The 19,194-nt window shown below is 37.5% G+C and overlaps 1 protein-coding gene across 1 annotated transcript in view; it reads right to left on the bottom strand.

Annotated features, from left to right (window-relative positions):
* The window catches only part of LOC311077721 (B-cell receptor CD22-like), a 37,178-nt gene extending 19,851 nt beyond the window's left edge, over positions 1–17,327 (bottom strand). Inside the window, exon 1 of the mRNA XM_084106333.1 lies at positions 16,938–17,327. The gene's annotated coding sequence lies outside the window, so the exon portion shown is untranslated. The remainder of the gene's footprint in view (positions 1–16,937) is intronic.
* Between the last annotated feature and the right edge of the window lie 1,867 nt (positions 17,328–19,194).

The following is a 19,194-nucleotide window of genomic DNA, read 5'->3' as shown; positions in this document are numbered from 1 at the left end:
AAGCTTCCATAGTTCCCTGTAAACATGGGCGGCGCTATAGGGGCTAGCAGGTGCTTCAGCACCCCCAAGAAAGACCAAAGCACCCCGATAAGCACCCCCAAAAATAATTTCTGGAAGCAATTATATTCAGGCTGTATTCTATGGAAGCCCTGAACCGCATTTAAAAAAGAAAAAAAAAGAAAAGTTATCTTGTTATTTCGACATAATATCTCGTTATTTCGACATAATAAGGGGACATTCTAATCTGCATTAAGCCACATTAAGCGTTCTTATAGGGTTTCTATGGGAGGAAAATGCTTAAAGGGACAATGTGTAGGTTTTTAGGTATTTTATTATCTAAAATTACTATTTTTATTCATAAATATGTCCTCAATGGTATACAAATACCTCTGCTAATTATCTGCCTTATCCTCGTAAATGAAGAATTTATTATCTTTATATACATGGGACGGGTAGGTCCACGGAGGCTTCCATGTAGTTCCGCCATCTTGAAAAACTATAATAGCAGAGAGGAACAAAAAGTACTAAGCCAACGCGTTTCCACAACGCGTTTTCGTTCAGAGCCAGGCGTCACGTGACTGAAGCCAGCAGAAGTGGAGGAGCAGAGCAGTGAGAGGCGCTTGTCACTGCCCTGGCAAGTTTAAAAGGCTACACTGTATGGTTATTTATACACCGTTCATTCATACATATGCTTAGTCACAGGATAAGGAGTCCTCGTCATCCAAAAAGTCCAAAATAGACCGTAAAAGGAATCGTGACCGGAGATTACAAAAAACAAGTGTTAATGTCGGGATAGCTAATGCAGGAGAAAGCTTTCAAAAGAGATGCTGAAGTTGCCTGCTTTCTTCTCGACAGGTAAGTCAATGTTACGGTCTTAACACTAGAAGTGCCAGAATTCCATAACTACTAGAGCTGCCGCAAGCGGTCAAATAGATTCCAAACTCTTATCTTTAATGATAAATACTAGGGCTGGGCGATTTAAATCGCGATATTGTTATGCGCATCTCGTCAGTAAAGCCGGTTCCTTGATTAGTAGTAAATCGCCATCACCTGCTTTCAGATGGAGCGGCATTTACTACAAAGAGCCGTAGTTAACTGACAAGCTGAGCCATATCGCATTAATATCGCGGACGTATCGCCAGCGATATTTAATGCGATATGGCTCAGCTTGTCAGTTAACTACGGCTCTTTGTACACAGCAAACACTCCTGTGTTAAATTAACACTCCTGGGAGTGTATGAGTCCACACTCAAGAGTGTTTAAGTTAATGAGATAATTAAGTGATTAATTTAGTGATGATTGAACATTATTGAAGACACCTGATGTTAACAAGCAGAATCACTGAAGGAGAAAATCTCAAATTATAAGCCACCGTTATGACGATCAATGGTTGCTTTAGTTGGACTCTTGACCCATATATTATTAACTTTAGATTTTGTTTGGCTGTTGTATCTGGCTTGTAATCGCCAGTTGAACAAAGAAAAAAGTGATCTGATGGTGTTGGTTATATTATGACAATCATCATTTGAACTTGATCACTGAACTCATTAAGATCCTTCTTTCTGACTTTGATTTATGTTGTTGGTTACAGCATAACTGTGAATCTGCATAAATGCCCAGAATTTTTGATATAATATAAAGGATTTCTTAAAAGTTGTTTAAAAAAAAAAAAAATCATTCTTTTAGGCACACACAGATGTCAAGATTCAGCCTATGCATCTCAACAATGGTGACGAGCAGAATATTCAATTAGGAAAAGTAAATTACATAGACAATTCAGATCATAATTTATTCATACCGCAATGCATGATGGGAGCCATTAATGAGTTGTGACTGGTGGCAGCCACTGCAATATGTTTTATTATTGTCACCATTGTTGAGATTCACAGGCTGATTATTGATGTCTGTGTTTTAAATGAATTTGTCCGAATATCTTTTGATCAGAACAATGTTTATTAAATATTTTGAATTAAAGTACTGATAATCGTAGGCTGAAGAATCACAAAACTGCTGCTAACAAGTTAAATCAAACTATATCAATAAGTTTCCTTTTTCAGATCACAGCATGATTATGTCAAAACATAACCAACACTATAAGATAACATTTTACTTTGTTAATTTAACTGTTATAAATCAATAACAGCAGACAAACAACAGTAAATATTAAAGTAAACATATAATGGTCTAGAGCCCAACTAAAGCAAACACCCATCACCTTAATGGTAACTTACAATTTGTGATTTTCTCCTTCAGTGATTCTGCTTGTTAACATCAGGTGTCTTCAATAATGCTCAAGCATCACTAAATTAATCACTTAATTATCTCATCAGCCCTAAATGCCGCTCCATCTGAAAGCAGGTGATGGTGATTTACTACTAACCAAGGAACCGGCTTTACTGACGAGATGCGCATAACAATATCGCGATTTAAATCGCCCAGCCCTAATAAATACCCAATTGAGAGATTAATGCATTTATTGTATTGTATGTATTGTATTAGGATATCTTTTAAAAACAAAACAACACCAAACTGTACATTTAAACAAGTTTAATTATACATTTATAAATAAATAATATCCGTAGATGTCCTGAACAAAATGACAGAGTAGCCTATGTTTTCATGCTTCCACACAGCAAAAACTCCAGTGTTAAATTAACACTCCTGGGAGTACATATGAGACCACACTTGTAGAGTGTAAAGTAGGGCTGGGCGATATATCGCACGATATTGTTATGCGCATCTCGTCAGTAAAGCCGGTTCCTTGATTAGTAGTAAATCACCATCACCTGCTTTCAGATGGAGCGGCATTTACTACAAAGAGCCGTAGTTAACTGACAAGCTGAGCCATATCGCATCAATATCGCGGACGTATCGCCAGCGATAATTAATGCGATATGGATCAGCTTGTCAGTTAACTACGGCTCTTTGTACACAGCAAAAACTCCAGTGTTAAATTAACACTCCTGGGAGTGTATGAGTCCACACTCAAGAGTGTTTAAGTTAATGAGATAATTAAGTGATTAATTTAGTGATGATTGAACATTATTGAAGACACCTGATGTTAACAAGCAGAATCACTGAAGGAGAAAATCACAAATTGTAAGCCACCGTTATGGTGATGATTGTTTGCTTTAGTTGGACTCTTGAGCCTTATGTGCTTACTTTAGATTTTGTTTGGCTGCTGTATCTGAGTTATAACTGCCAGTTGAACAAAGAAAAAAGTGATCTGATGGCGTTGGTTATATTATGACATTCATCATTTGAACTTGATCACTAAACTCATAAAGATCCTTCTTTCTGACTTTGATTTATGTTGTTGGTTAAAGCATAACTGTGAATCTACATAAATGCCCAGCATTTTTTATATAATATAAAGGATTTCTTAAAAGTTGTTTTTAAAAAAAATCATTCTTTTAGGCACACACAGACGTCAAGATTCAGTCTATGCATCTCAACAATGGTGACGAGCAGAATATTCAATTAGGAAAAGTAAATTACATAGACAATTCAGATCATAATTTATTCATACCGCAATGCATGATGGGAGCCATTAATGAGTTGTGATTGGTGGCAGCCACTGCAACATGCTTTATTATTGTCACCATTGTTGAGATTCACAGGCTGATTATTGATGTCTGTGTTTTAAATAAATTCAGTTGAAAGTCTTTTGATCAGAACAATGTTTATTAAATATTCTGAATTATAAGTAAAGTACTGATAATCATAGGCTGGAGAATCACAAACCTGCTGCTAACAAGTTAAACCGAACTATCTCAATAAGTTTCATTTTTCAGATCACAGCATGATTATGTCAAAACATAACCAACACTGTCAGATCACATTTTACTTTGTTCATTTAACTGTTATAAATCAATAACAGCAGACAAACGACAGTAAAAATTGAAATAAACATATAAGGTTCAAGAGCCCAACTAAAGCAAACCCATCGCCATAATGGTAACTTACAATTTGTGATTTTCTCCTTCAGTGATTCTCCTTGTTAACATCAGGTGTCTTCAATAATGATCAATCATCACTAAATGAATCGCTTAATTATCTCATTAACTTTAACACTCTTGAGTGTTAATTTAACACTCATATTTTAACACTTTACACAAGTGTGGTCTCATATGTACTCCCAGGAGTGTTAATTTAACACTGGAGTTTTTGCTGTGCACTGTTCGATCGCGCCCGCGCCCGCACCCGCCTACACACACACACACACACACACACACACACACACACACACACACACACACACACACACACATCTTGAAATTGCAGCCTGTTCATTATAGCCATAATAAAATAGTCAACCTAACATATAAAAATTCCACTGCTCTGTTTATATAGTCAGTAGCCTGGTACAATTCGTACCATTTTTGCGCGTGTGAAGAGGATGATTTTTCCGTCGATATTGGAACGTGAGTGAAGTACAAAGCCTATAATAAAGAATAGTTGACCATCCAAATACATCGCAAATGTTGAAACATTTTGATTCTAATTAGAGAGTTACGTGAGCCTAACGCAGCTTACTTTCACTTTCGCTTATAAAGTATTTAATTTTGGCTTGTTTATAGTTATTTTTTCATTCTTGTTCTGTTCTGAATATCATTACATTTAAATTATTTGTTGTTGAATATGTTTTGTGTATTTTTTTTACCACATTTTATTGTTGTGTATATTGGTATAGCCTATAATAATACCGCGAAATTCAGTGCGGTCAATATGACCGTCTATGGCCGAAATAGGTAAATATGTTGGTAACCCTTCCTTTTACAGTCCCCTAATTACTAGGTATTTACCTGGTAAATATATGGTAAGTTATAGTTGGTTATTGGTAATTACCACAGGTAACAAGAATGTAAATGCAGAGAAACTACAAACTAATTACTAGGTATTTACCGGGTAAATATATGGTAAATTATAGTATTTTAGTGTGTAATTACTTAAGGTGATTAGTATGCAATTACAGAGAAACTACCAGGGAAAAAAACACCACTGTTAAATATCAACTCAACGAAGTACTGTGTACTTGTTACCTGTTTAGGTTGGTAATAACTCAGATTTAATTGTGTACTTCCTCAGAATGTAGGCAGCCAATTTTTAGAAACACCTCCAGTATTACCCATCAATTCAAGTTAGGTGTGTAGTTATCCTAAGGTTATGTTGGTAACAGTCCATGTTTATTTATTACTACACTGTTAGACCTTACCGGGTTTTTTTTACAGTAAAATACTGGCAACACTGTTGCCAGTAAAATACTGTTAATTGTACAGTTCTTTACTGTAATCTACAGTTTGTTTCTGTAAAAATGCACTAAATTATAGTTAACTAATTACACTTGCAGAAACCGACTGCCTTAAATTGACCAACTGTCATTTAAATGTATTAACTAAAATTTATAATGCATTAATAATGCGAGCAAAGTATTACTGTGAACTTCTTTCATTTGAGACCACTAAAAAACTATTGTACATAAAAAGATTTCCACTGGATCAGCAACTACACAGTCACCGCCTGTTAAATAAAGCAACATGCAGCAAATCATCAATGTTTGTAGATCTTCTCCTGGACTGAAGCACAGGCTCTACTCTTCTGCACAATGGTGACCCAAAAAAATAATTTTACAGTAAACTACTGGCAACAGTGTTGCCAGTATAAACCTGTTTTATAACTTACAGTTTATTACTGTTAAAATACATTTTGTGGGTGTGTCTTTTTTATCTTACACAGTTAACCCTTTCAACCCCACAGGAAATCCACACTACAAAGAGTAAAAAGTAACAATGCAGTGAGATAATTAAGGGAATATGTAAGTGATTGTAAGCAGAATCACTGAAGAAAAGAGAAACACAAGAACAGAAAATAGAGAAACACAATAACTACGACTGACGTCCAGCCATTACACATTATTACACTTATTATTAACCAGTATGACTTTATTTCTGTCATACATCTACAGAAGTTGTTATTGAGATGTTTAATTGAAAATGTTTGGTTTGAAGTTACCGTTATAGAGATCAGTGCTTGCTTTAGTTGGGATGCTGATGCTAAAACATTAGTGTTTCTTTTGCTGCTTGAGCTGTGTTTTTGCAAGTCACAGTTTATGAATGACTGCAGTTATAATGATTATGATGACAAAAATCATCATATTGCCTGTTCATTCACTAAGGAATTAATTCTTATTCATTCAGAGTTTAATCCTCAATCAAAAGTGTTACGTTACCACCACTGTGAAAACGCAGCAATAAGATACAATGACTCTTTTTTTTTTTAACACATGATGCATAACCAGAGAAACAGAGCTACACTGTGTTTTAGAAACACCGAGATATCACAATTTAGCACATGAATCTCAACAATGGTGGCAATATTTCTTTATTATTATTATTATTATTCATGCAGCAGTGCATGCTGGGAGTTTTATATTATCCTGGAACCCAGCATGCATTGCGACATGAAACTTTTCACCATTGTTGAGATTCATGTGCTGATTGTTGATATCTGTGTGTGTCTGATCCAAGCAGGAGCAAAATAAAATTGAATGCACTCTATGATTACAATATTCTTCAAAAGACCTGATTACAGAAATATTGATTTCATTTAGTAGATTCACAGATATATGCTAAACATGAGATAACTATAATTTCAATGACTATATACAGGAAAAAACTGAAAATCAGGCATGTCCAGGATGATTGTGACATCATCACTAAAAAATAAAAACACCTGATCAACTTTCTCTTGACTTTTTCTTGACATAACAAATGTGTTTTATAAACTCAATGTTACAGCAGCCAGAGAGAGATAAAAGATAAGAAGTCCAGGGACAAGAGACCAACTAAAGCAAATACTGATCTCCATCATGGTGACAACAAATTTTATTAATAACTAAATCTCTGTTAATTCTCAACAAGAACTTTTGTACATGTATGAAAGAAATAATCGTAAACTGGTTTGTAAACTGGTTTCACACTCAGTGTGGCTGGAAGTCAGTTGTAGTTTTTGTGTTTCTCTTTTTTCTGTTCTTGTTTCTCTGTCCTTCAGTGATTCTGCTTATCAGGTGTTCATCAGTGTCTCAATTCACTCACTTCTTTTCATTCAAGTGGACTATATTAGTGAACTAATGTAGGGAATAGTGAATGAGGGTATAGGGTGTGATTGTGAAAACAGCCTCTGAGTGTTGACTTTGAGCACTGTTAATTCACAGTATATTCCTGTAGGCTAGTTTTATTTTCTACGGTATATTACTGTTTTAATGGAAAATGGTATAATATTGTCAGAATTTTACAGCAAGGGTTAACAGTGTACCTTGAAATTAAGATGGTAGTTTCCAATAAATTACTTTGTCTTACATAGTTGTTGTTCATTGCTACACCCATTTATAGAGGGTTTATCAAATAATTTACCTTACACTTACCTGGTAACTACCCCGCAGGAACAGTTTTCCCTAATGTCATGGCACATCTTAAATACTGGGTATGTTCTTGCAGATGTTTTTACAATTTACTCAGTAAGTAAAGTGCAACTGTACTGTAAAATGAAGCCTTGTTTATTTCCATGGTATTACCGGAATTGTACCATATAACCTAATCATTCCCTTTTCCATATAGTCACAATTTTATACCTTGTATGTCCTGCAACGTTACCAAGGAAAACATGACAATTTACTCAGTAAGTAAAGTGCAACTGTACTGTAAAAGGAAGCCTTTTTATTTCCATGGAATTACTGGGATCTTACCCTATAATCTAATAGCTACGTAACTGTAGCTATTACAGATTATTGGGTAAAATCCCAGTAATTCCATGGAAATAAAAAGGCTTCCTTTTATAGTAAAGTTGCACTTTACTTACTGAGAATGTTCAACGTGATCTCATGAGAATACGTGTATATTTTTACGTAAAGTGTAATTCTACCGTACATTTACTTACGTTTTATACACACAGAAACGTATAATACTGACGTATTTACAGCACTAAAATGTAAAATGTTTACGAATTAACAGCACAAAAACGATAAGCCTACATGCATTTAAACAAGAATACACTTTAAAACCTTAAAAATACATTATTTAATCGTTTAACCATTTTAATAGTTTATTTACAGTGAGACACAAAATGCGTTTTCTCCAATAGAACAATAATACACCAACATAAATTCACAAAATACATAAATTTTATTATACTTGATATAATCCAAATCTTTAGAATCCATACGTTTGCAAGAAAGAGATCCAAATTCAGCCCTTTATCCAGTGAGTGATCTTCATCTCCATTTCACAGGCTATCACAAGCAGCGCAGTCCGTAACTGTCAAATCCCGCGCTCGTGATGAATTCAAAATTCAAAAATTGCGCCCTCAAGAAGCGTTACGACATGTTTTACGGCAGTGATATCAAACGCTCATTGGCTCTCACCTGTTCGTCCATGTTCGTCACAGATTGCAACATGCCGTATTTCATTCGTAAACTACATTTGAAATGGAGAAGCGCGCGCGCATTCACACAGAGGGAAGCCGGATTAACATTTTCATGGATTAATAACTTAAATTATGCTCTGTACCTCATTCAAAACTATTATATACTGAGAGAGAGGACTGTGACTGCAACACATCGTCATGTGAACGACTTTTGGTACCGGTTTTGACATTTTCGCAATAAATAAATTATTGTGATTACACGTATGTTGTTTTTCTTCATAATTGTAGCCTATGTAGTTTTCTATCTTTGAAAATTACGTATTAATACTACTTATTAATGAGACCAGGCTGGAATGTTTTAGTTAAGTTGCAGAACACACATGGTAAAAGTTTGTGATTTCAAAAATGTTTAAGCAGCAAAGGATGTGGTAACCCACATAGCAACATTGTGTCGGCCCAGATCCGGCCCACATCTGGCACACGTGGAAAGATGATCTGGCCCACATGCAGCGTGGAATTACGGCACTTGGGTGGGCCACTCCTGTTTGCCAGATATGGGCCACAAGCAGGCCATAGCAATGCCACATCTCAAGAGCAAAGAAATAAACCAGAACTGGACCTTATCTGAGCCACAACATCTGTGTATATTAAATATGGAGTCATCTCAGCCTGTTAACAAAAAGAATCACTGAAAGAAAGAAGAGAACAGAAAAAAGAGACAAGCAGAAACACAAGAACTACAACTGACTTCAGCCACAGCCTTAGATGAAATCAACTGAAGAGAAAAGAAGACATTAAATCTGTGAAGATCTCAGCAGAGGAGGATTAAACAACTCCACAAACAGCATTACCAGCTTCACTTATTACTAACCAGACTGACTTTATTTCTGTCAGACGTCTACAAAAGTTTTTATTGAGAATTAACAGAGGTTTAACTCTAATGTGTTTCATTTGAAGTCACCATAATAGTGAATAGTGTTTCCATTAGTTGGGCTCTTAACTCGTATTATATCTTTTATTTTTTTTTGGCCACTGTGACAGTGTGTTTGTCAAACACATTTGCAGCAGCAAAAAAAGCTAAAGTGAAACGAGATCAGGTGTTGATGGTTTTATAATCATCATGAAATAGACTGTTTCACTGAGGTAATTTGAATCTAACAATTGTGTTGTACCATTAATATATTCGCATCACAAACCCTGTGTTACTGCAGCGTGAGGTCCAGCAATATTATAACAATCAGTTAGAAAATTTTAACAAACATGAGCACAAAAAATTACTGTTCGATGACAAACACAGACATCAATAATCAACGTATGAATCTCAACAATGGTGACAATCAAAAGTACCTTGCTGCAATGCATGCTGGGTACCATCATTGTACAAAACTCCCAGCATGCATTGCAACATGAATAAATTATGCAGCTGAATTGTCCTATTATTTTAATTCTAAATATGTGCTTTTATTTTTTGCTGTTGGTTTTTTGTGACATTTAGTAGCTTTTCAGTGATGTTCTGAATTAATCTGTTTATCTAAAAATATATATATATATATTGTCACCCTTGTTGAGATTCATGTGCTGATTTTTGATATCTCTGTGTGTCACCGTGGATTCATTTTTCATGTTCGTTAAAATCTTCTAGCTGATTGTTATAATATTGCTGTATCTCATGCTGCAGTAACACATGGTTTGTGATAAGAATATATTATTGGTACAACACAGTTGTTAGATTCAAATTACCTCAGTGAATCAGTCTATTTCATGATGATTATAAAACCATCACCAGGTAACCATCATCACCTGATCTCATTTCACTTTAGCTTTCTTTGCTGCTGCAAATGTGTTTGACAAACACACTGTCACAGCAGCCAAAAAAAATAAAAGATAAAATACGAGTTAAGAGACCAACTAATGGAAACACTATTCACTATTATGGTGACTTCAAATGAACCAGAGTTAAACCTCTGTTAATTCTCAATAAAAACTTGTGTAGCCGTCTGCCAGAAATAAAGTCAGTCTGGTTAGTAATAAGTGAAGCTGGTAATGCTGTTTGTGGAGTTGTTTAATCCTCCTCTGCTGAGATCTTCACAGATTTAATGTCTTCTTTTATTTCAGTTGATTTCATCTAAGACTGTGTCTGAAGTCAGTTGTAGTTCTTGTGTTTCTGCTCGTCTCTTTTTTCTGTTCTCTTCTTTCTTTCAGTGATTCTTTTTGTTAACAGGCTGAGATGACTTCATATTTAATATACACAGATTTTGTGGCTCAGATAAGGTCCAGTTCTGGTTTATTTCTTTGCTCTTGGCTGAGATGTGGCATTGCTATGGCCTGCTTGTGGCCCAGATCTGGCAAACAGGAGTGGCCCACCCAAGTGCCGTAATTCCACGCTGCATGTGGGCCAGATCATCTTTCCACGTGTGCCAGATGTGGGCCAGATCTGGGCCGACACAATGTTGCTATGTGGGAAGAGTCTGGTAATACAATAGAAATAAACAAGGCTTCCTTTTACAGTACAGTTGCACTTTACTTACTGAGTAAATTGTCATGTTTTCCTTGGTAACGTTGCAGGACATACGAGGTAAAAAAATGTGACTATGGAAAACGGAATGATCAGGTTATGGGGTAAGATCCCAGTAATTCCATGGAAATAAACAAGGCTTCATTTTACAGTACAGTTACACTTAACTTACCGAGTAAATTGTCATGTTTTCCTTGGTAATGTTGCAGGACATACGAGGTAAAAAAATGTGACTATGGAAAAGGGAATGATCAGGTTATAGGGTAAGATCCCAGTAATTCCATGGAAATAAACAAGGCTTCATTTTACAGTACAGTTGCACTTTACTTACTGAGTAAATTGTCATGTTTTCCTTGGTAACGTTGCAGGACATACGAGGTAAAAAAATGTGACTATGGAAAACGGAATGATCAGGTTATAGGGTAAGATCCCAGTAATTCCATGGAAATAAACAAGGCTTCATTTTACAGTACAGTTACACTTAACTTACCGAGTAAATTGTCATGTTTTCCTTGGTAATGTTGCAGGACATACGAGGTAAAAAAATGTGACTATGGAAAAGGGAATGATCAGGTTATAGGGTAAGATCCCAGTAATTCCATGGAAATAAACAAGGCTTCATTTTACAGTACAGTTGCACTTTACTTACAGAGTAAATTGTAAAAACATCTGCAAGAACATACCCAGTATTTAAGATGTACCATGACATTAGGGAAAACTGTTCCTACGGGGTAGTTACCAGGTAAGTGTAAGGTAAATTATTTGATAAACCCTCTATAAATGGGTGTAACAATGAACAACAACTATGTAAGACAAAGTAATTTATTGGAAACTACCATCTTAATTTCAAGGTAGTAATAAATAAACATGGACTGTTACCAACATAACCTTAGGATAACTAGTACACACCTAACTTGAATTGATGGGTAATACTGGAGGTGTTTCTAAAAATTGGCTGCCTACATTCTGAGGAAGTACACAATTAAATCTGAGTTATTACCAACCTAAACAGGTAACAAGTACACAGTACTTTGTTGAGTTGATATTTAACAGTGGTGTTTTTTTCCCTGGTAGTTTCTCTGTAATTGCATACTAATCACCTTAAGTAATTACACACTAAAATACTATAATTTACCATATGCTTACCAGGTAAATACTTAGTAATTAGTTTGTAGTTTCTCTGCATTTACATACTTGTTACCTGTGGTAATTACCAATAACCAACTATAACTTACCATATATTTACCAGGTAAATTCCTAGTAATTAGGGGACTGTAAAAGGAAGGGTTACCGGAAAAGTTAGGTACTGGCAGGATTTTATTTATTTTTTCAACAAAGTTATTACAGATATAAAATTCAAAACGGTCAAAATGACCGCCATGGCACTTCTAGTGTTAATTACAAGCTTTTTTTCATTGCTTGGTTGTGAACTTTATTATATAGACAGTAGAACATTTATAGTTAAAAGTTAAACAGACTCTTTGATGAATAGCAGCAGCTATTGAGTAAAGTAGAGAAGGCCCTAAAAACAAGGTTGTAAGTTTTGTTTGTTCAAAACTGTAACATTCGTTTGTTCGTTGTGTCAAGTTGCAGTTTGTTTGAAATAACAAACCAGTTCACCCGAAGGAAAACTCGATGAAGTGCTATTAGAAGACATCCTGTCATAGCTTTTTGGTACATAACGGCTACCGTAGATGCAACACGCATTTGAAAATGTGAGGCGCTGGAGAGCACTATTTGTTTGAATGCAAAATACTATTTCACCGCTAGATGGGAGAAATTCCTACACAATGTCCCTTTAACGTGTAAATAAATGTTGCATTCATATTCTGGGCTCATTTGATATTTTAGTAACATAATGATTAATAAATGCACGCACAGTTATCCGTGAACTTGATTTGAACAAATGCCTTTCAACTTGTGTGTGCAAAATTCAGAATTAAATGAATGTGCAGCAATTTGTACAGAGTCTGTAGGCCTACTATACTGTTGTAGCCATTAAATAAGCGCATTTAGTTTCATATTTGTTAAAATATTATAATGTTATTTTTTTTTCCATTTATGTTGATTTATGAAAAGTGAACAGCACGAGTAAGATAGGATGCGCAATATATCGAGAGACATGGGTCAGTTTTGTTTTGTAGAAAGCCTTTCTTTAAAGTGAATTTCGTTTTGTATAAATTGTATCTTCATTTTAATAAATTTTTCATCAACCAATTGGATTTAATAAATAAGAAGCAAATATAACTTATTATAGTTATAATAACTTATTACCCGCGCGGTCTCTTGCATTGCACGTTAACTGGAGCGCATCTCATCTTCAGTGTAGGCCTATGCCTCACACAGACATGAGAAATACATCAAATACACAAAGCTTGAAATGGCTTTAAACGAAATAATTCAAAACTGAAAGAAAAAGGCTACTCTCTGATTATGTAATCGATTATGTGCATTTCTCTCTATAGGCGCATATGGCGATCGTCAACTTCATCTTTGCAGCTGACACTGTCAGAAAACACTATTAATAAAAATAAATGCACCGGATTTACAAATGAACATCTTGCTTGTTGCACGCACACATATTATGTCGAAATAACGAGATATTATGATGAAATAACATTAATTATTAATAATACATCTTTTAGAATATTTGATTGAATGCTGAATGTTGCGCTTGAATGTTGCGCTTGTTCAATTTAATAAAATTAATAAAATTAAAACTTTAATTGTGATCATTAAAATAATTGAATATTCTGACCTTCTCAGCGCCACCTTTCAGTTTTCTTTTTTGCCTTTCCATCATTTAACTCACTCAACTTCACTAGACTTCCAAAACGTGACGAGGAAAAAGAGATGTTCGGCGCTTTTTACATCAAAGGCCGGCCCGACAGGCTATGCCATTTGGGGAGGGGCCGCTCACTGATCCCCCTATGTTTTTGAAAATCCTAGACATGGTTGGACCTGCCGAACGGGTTGAGCACTTTTATATACTGTGTTGAGCAGAGAGGCTGCACAGTTTGACCAGGGGGAAGCGGCCGCACATCAGGCCGCCAGATGGTGTTGCTAATATAACTCGCAATATATAACTATTATCAGACCGGCCCTCGCGGCCTCAAAACACTACCGGCCCCTCCCGATTGCCACTCCGCTACTGATTGTTCTTGTGTTTCGGGTGTTTGGTTGCAAATGTGACTCGAGGGAGCTGAGCTTTCTGGATTGCTCACCCGTCATCATCTCTCTCGCTCTCTTTCCCTCTCGTTTCCTCCTGTTGTATAGAGGTGGACAAAGTACACAACTTCCTTACTTGAGTGAAAGTACAGATTACTGGGCAAATATTACTCCATTACAAGTAAAAGTTGTAAAGATCAATTTTTACTGTAATAGAACAGAAGTACTTGTTTTTAAAAGTACTTGAGTATCAAAAGTAAAAAGTAAATGTCAATGCATTGTTTTATTATTGTTGCATTGTTACAGTACCGTTTGTCTGTTATGTTACAAAACCTATACAAATTAAACAACTGAATTGATAAAAAAGACAGCCATAATCATCTTAATTTTTTTATTTAAAGGCACAGTCCACCCATTTGCATTAAGCTTTGCATTGTTAGAAACCCAGTCATACTGTTGAATGGTCGTGCAACAATCTCTCATTTTCCCCTGAGACGGGAGAAATCCGTTATTTACCTCTTACACTTCCTCCTACAATGACGCAAAAATCGTCATTTTGCGTCATTGTAGGAGGAAGTGTAAGAGGGGGGGATTTCTGTTGAGACTACAGACACTCGTTCCTCATCTTTCCCCGGGGGCGGGAACCTATTACAGATCAGTGGGTGGGACTTTACTCTCTGAAACTGAAAGCAATATCCTCCATCTTGTTTGAAGCTAAGCTAACAGGCGCTGTGGAGACAGATGTAAAGTTATGACAATAGCGGAGGAGAGTGCTCAATATGATATAGAAGAAGAGGATTTCGGAAGTCTGATGCTTGAATCAGGTGTTTGTGGCTACCTTTACAAGCCGCATTATAGCGAAGAGCAGCCGAGGCAGAAGACCTGCCTGCCGCGGACGAGGAGCCCGGACTGGCTCGAGTTAGGGCGGACTGGTGGCGCCGGTGATCTCACTATGCAACTACGAACCGCTACGAACACAGAGATAGAGTCCGTCTGCGGCAAAGAATTTCAAAGATGACAATTTCTCCTGGACGAAATCTCTGAATCAGACGAGGACACGGACGTTTGTGTTGTGAACTATCCTAGTTTCGCACCGCATATGTTCTGACTGAACATCCAGGTACCATGCAATAATTCACCTTTTCGAAAGAAATACAAACGAGGAGTAATGCACTAATGAGTTCGCCAACTAACTAGACATTTTGTGTGAAATGAATTTCAAGCTCTGGTGGTAGCTAGCCTTGTAGACGGATGAGTGATTTCTCTTATATGCAGATATGCGCTGTTCTGGATTAGTGGGAGTGGCTTGCGGAGCTGTGCAATGTGGTGCATTGTGGGAGTTGTTGTCTTTCATACAAATGCGTCCTGAAGTTATTTTTTGTCTTTCCTCGGTCACGAAGGCACCAAATTCAAAATTTATTTTACATTTCGACTACATATATGACCCACTTTAAATAAAAAACAATGTTCAAATGGGTGGAATGCCCCTTTAACACTCCTACCACCGCCATAAAAGAAGTACACATGTGTATCCATTCCTGCACATTTGAATCAAGTGGTCTGTAAATACAGACTGCTCAAAAACAAAACAAAAAAACCCCCAGCTAAAAAACCATAGCTGTATAACTGCCCAACAGCAATACTGCTTTAACAAACAGCAACACAGAAATACTTATTTGCCATCAAAACAAAACTTTCAAAAAATTAGTTGTGACAACGATACTGTCTCTCACAGATCACTAGTAGAGAGAAATCGTACTAATCGACGAAACTTCACAACACGTGACCCTACAAGAGTGATTACTGATAGGATGTCTGTCATCCGCAAAAATCCAATCACGTTGAGACGAAAAAATCATGTCCTGACTGACGTTACTACTTTCTACTCAAGGACCTTGACAGAAATTTAGTGAAGTAAAAAATACGATATTTGTCTTTCAAATGAAGTGAAGTTAAAGTAACAAGTTTCTGAGAAAAAATAATACTCAAGTAAAGTACAGATAAGTGTACTTAAGGACAGTACTCAAATGGTAATTATATCCCTAAATATACACAAGCATCCTGTGTTGAAACAATAAGAGGATATTTCACTTCTTGTTATCCCAGCAGCACTTTCCCCACAGCACTTTGACATGACATCAGCTCAAATCATGACACACACACACACACACACACACACATTCAAACATACACTCACACATACTCTCCCGCTCACACACACACTCGCATACACTCATTCTTGTACATCTATCTTTATGAGGACAATCTCTAGCAATCTCTAGCCGCTTATCTCTAACAATCAATCTCTAACAATCTCTAGCCGCTTACCCTAACCTTACCCATCACAACTAAGTGCCTAACTCGACCCCTGACCCTAAACCGACCCTTAACCTCATTATAACCTTATCTCTAAAACCAAGTCTTGACCCTCAAACAGGCCTTTAAAGGCTCTCAGAAAGTGAGGACCGGCCAAAATGTCCTCACTTTACTCTCTTTGTCCTCACTCCAATGGTCTAAAACTCAAACTGGTCCTCACAAAGATAGTTGTACAAGTACACACCCACACGCACACACACACACACACACACACACACACACACCCACACACACACACTCAAACACACTCTCCCGCTCACACACATAAACTCTCACTCTCACACGCACAAACGCACACTCTCACTCTCACACGCACACACACACACACACACTCTCATACACATACACACACTCTCACTCACTCACACACACACACACACACACACACACACACACACACACACACTGTATATATAGTCTCTATTAGCAAAGGAAGCTATAGAACAGGTGTACTCACCCGAAAGAGAATCTGGGTTTACAGCTGTTACTTCATTGTTCTGAAAAAGGATGTTGGGTTGCGTCCTATATTAGACCTTCGTTAGTTTAATCGTACAGTCAAGAGGCTCAAGTTCAAAATACTGACATTGAAGCAGATTGTGCCTCAAATCAGATCTGAGGACTGGTTTGTCACAATAGATCTAGCATACTCCCATGTCTCCATCCTCCCTCAGCACAGGAAGTTCCTGAGGTTTTCTTTCAGGGGAAAAGAATACCAATATCGGGTGCTACTATTTGGTCTAGCTCTATCAGCCGGCACGTTCACAAAATGCGTAGATGCAGCTCTGGCCCCGCTCAGGCTGCAGGGCATACGCATTCTGAACTACATAGAAGACTGGCTGATTCTAGCAGAGTCGGAGCAGATGGTGGCTCAGCATCGAAATGTCGTCTCTGCGCACATGCAAAAGTTGGGGTTGAGACTCAATGCCAAGTAGATTGTGCTTCCTCCACTACAGAGATCCACTTTTCTTGATGTGGTATGGGATTTAGTTACGATGCCGGCCGTTCTATCGTGTAGTTGCTATCCTCACAGACATGAAGGAGTTAAAGCTAGGCCAGTCACTCACTGTGAAACAGTTTTAGAGACTGTTGGGTCTGATGACAGCATCGTCCAACATTATACCTTTAAATTAGCTGTAAATGAGACCCTTGCAGTGTTGGCTCAGGACCAAAGGGTTTTCCCTGATGGAGAACCCACTTCGTACGATCAAGTTCACGTATGTGAACGGAAATATATGTCTCGGAAATCAGTAAAAATCTAAAAACCTCCAGACCTGATATTTTTTGATGCAGCATCTGAACATTTGCATTTTTTCAGCTTCAAAATGGTCAATTCATCTTGTCTTTTATTATTACACGGGTTGCTGGAATACCTGATGTGATTGGCCAAATGTGATATTCAGTGGTCAAACATTTCTGAATAACAACCGTTGCCTGATAACAACAAGGAATATATTTTTTTGTCCGCCGTTCATAAGTCCTACATACATTAGCTGTGCTCCTCTTCCTCCTCCCACAAATGCCATGCACAAATAAGCTAATAATCAACTCGTATCTGTAGGAAGCGCGTTTTTTAAAGTAATTTTGCCCGCATTTTCTCTGGTGGGCTGCAGTATCGCTCCGAACGGGGGATTGAAAACCCTCAGTGGAGCTTGAGCGGTGGATTACATGACGCTTTGAGAGGGAAGGGGAATATCTGTCGCTCCGCTCCACCCATTTATACTACTCCAGTCCGGCTTTCAGTCTGTGTTTCGGTTAGTCACTAATGAGCTGCTTCTGTTGGAACTGTTTTCTTTCCAGGAAATCTTGCTTCCTGACCCAGGGTCCTGTGTTAGGAGTTCAATGTCATCGAGTCACTCCCACAACAGATGCTTCGCTTAGAGGCTGAGGTGTGATAATGGAAGTCTGCTCAGCTCAGGGTCTGTGGAGGAATCATCATCTTTCGTGGCACATAAATTGCCTGGAGATGATGGCAGTCTTCATGGCACTGGAGCACTTCCTCTCAGACCTCTTACATAAACACTATGCACTTACTTTACATCTACTATGCAGACTGGCGTACCAGATCCTCCTGTTGTCCCCAGGGAAGATACTCTCCCTGAGGGCAGTGCACATCCCAGGGTACCAAAACATAGGAGCAGACATATTGTTGAGGCTGTGTCTGTATGCATTTCCCCCAGTTGCTCTGCTCCCTGGTGTTCTGGAGAAAATCCGCCAGGATGGAATAAGTCTACTGCTTGTAGCACCACGCTGACCTAGTGTCTCTCCTCAAAGGCTTTCCCTTGGAGATTCCGGTCAGGAGAGATCCGTCCAGAAAGTGGAACCTGTGGGTTTGGCCTCTGAGGGGGCTCAACTCATAGATGCTGGTGTCTCAAATGAGGTTGTAGAGACCATACCTCACTCCAAAAGCTCCTTCCACTAGGAAACTATATGCCCTGAAGTGGAAGGTCTTCACTTCTTGGTGTAGTGGGCGACATTGGGATCCAGTTAACTGCCCAGTTCAGTACTTGAGTTTCTGCAAGATCGCTTTTCAGCAGGGCTATCTCCCTTCACCCTAAAACTATATGTGACACACCAAAGTATGTGCACATTTTGTGTAAAGTTGTTATACATTTACGTTTATTTTTGTTTATGTGAACTGTAAGAGATGTGGGACTTAAAAGTAAATCATTACAGGATTAGAGTAAGAATATAGTCTGTTGTTGTGAGAAACCGGG

The sequence above is a fragment of the Abramis brama genome (genome assembly GCF_963993115.1).
Source record: "Abramis brama genome assembly, chromosome: 2".
In the NCBI taxonomy this organism is placed as follows: Eukaryota; Metazoa; Chordata; class Actinopteri; order Cypriniformes; family Leuciscidae; genus Abramis; species Abramis brama.
The sequence above is the reverse complement of the archived record's forward strand: the minus strand, read 5'-3'. Positions and strand labels throughout refer to the sequence as shown.